Below are 1,745 nucleotides of genomic sequence, written 5' to 3' on the forward strand. Positions count from 1 at the left end.
GTATATTTTAATGCGCGTTTATCTTTTTGCTGATTGTCCCGGTTCCCCGCGGGGGGTGCCCCGTGGTGTGCGGGGCAGGGCGGGGCGGGGCGAGGCCGCGAGCGTGCCGTGGGAAATCACCCGAGCCGGCCGCGAAGGGCAAGGGCAGTAGTGCTCTCCGCAAACTGTACCGAACAGATACAAATCTAGCTAGTCACAGCGTGGCGGGGCGTGGCGGGGCGTGGCGCGGGCACGAGCAAAAGGCGGGGCGCGGCGGCAGCAGCGGCCGCACGGAGCCGAGCCGAGCTCAGCCGGGACCGAGGCAGAGCCGAGCCGGGACGAAGCCAACAAAGCCGCCACCACCGAGGCGACGAGAAAGAGGCCCGTCGAAGACTCTTGGAGAAGCCGAGCGAGACCCTAACGCTCGGCTTTGGTGGTGGCCGATGACCAACCCATCGTCGCACTACATACATAACGACCGTCTAGTGGAAGTAGGAAGGGTCATCGGGGGAGTGCCCCTGCTGCAAGCCGCGATAAAAACGCCCCATAGATAACATGTCGTCGTCTGGAGGAGGAGGGCCGGGAGGGGGTGACGTTTAACACGGACTGTAGTATCTCGCTCGCATCCTCTGATAACGATCTTCTGTAGCAGGCGGCCGCGTGCAGCGTGATGATCGGAACACGGAAACCACACGTGAACGCTGCCGCAATTGGGACGCGTTGCCCCTTGACTCCCCCCCCCCCCTCTTTGAGCCTGAGCAGCGCCTCACCCTAGCCACCACCTCCTCCTCAGGGCCCCCTAGGCACGGCGCGCTAGGCCTGGCGCCCAGCTCCCCCGTCGGCCAGGTTGCCTAGCCGCGGGCCCGCGGGCGCTCACGCTGTCCTCCCGCGGGAGCCTGGAGGAGGAACGGCTGCAGGGTGCGAGGGGAAGGGGGAGGCACGAGGTGTCTGCTCGTAGCTGCGTACGCCTGCCCTTCGCGCCTACGTTGACCGTGCCTCCGTCCACCGCGGAGTGAAAAGGTAAATGAGAAGGGTTCTAGTTGCAGTTGGGTCAGACCGCAATGCTGTACCGAGAACAGAGACGTAGACGTGATTTTTCCCTCTTCCTCCGAACTCCGAACGAGCTCGAGCTCCCAGTCCTTACCTTGGCATGTTAGAACTTGCTTTGGGCCGACCCTACTCTTCTCTTCCGAGAGACGGAGAGTCCCCAGAGTCCCCAAGCGGCTTCTCCCCCCCCCCCTCCCCTGGTTCCTAATCCCCCATCGCGATACCTGGTATACCTGTGCACCATTATGCGCAAGGAGCCCCTCACTTTATTGTAGTGTTTATGCCGTCATTGAGCGTGGTGAAAACAGATCGGGGAAAAAAGGGGGGGCATAGGGTCATGTTTCTCTACCATTATAACGCTCAGCCAGGAGGCCGACTCACGCCTCGTACTTTCACATGCACGGAGGCGGTCGGGTTTTGCCGATCCTCGCTCCCCACGGCTCCTTATGGCCGCGTGCGGGTAGGCAACCCACCCACTCGCGTGCTTGCGGTACAGTACCCGTACGAAAAAGTTTAGTCCGGCATCAGTCCGTTTTCGGTCCGGAAAGAGTCCGGCTGGACAGTCCGTCATCAGTCCGCCAAAGCGAGCGGACTAGTCCGCGAAAAAGGCCAGATCGACCAAAAAACGACCTATTTGCCGGACTAGTCCGGCTGGAACTAGTCCGCTTTTGGTGCGCATCCCCGCCTTACCAGACTGATCGCGGACTGGTCCGCAGGCA

The sequence above is a fragment of the Frankliniella occidentalis genome, unplaced genomic scaffold (assembly GCF_000697945.3).
Source record: "Frankliniella occidentalis isolate FOCC.00 unplaced genomic scaffold, Focc_3.1 Scaffold2764, whole genome shotgun sequence".
NCBI classification, from domain to species: domain Eukaryota; kingdom Metazoa; phylum Arthropoda; class Insecta; order Thysanoptera; family Thripidae; genus Frankliniella; species Frankliniella occidentalis.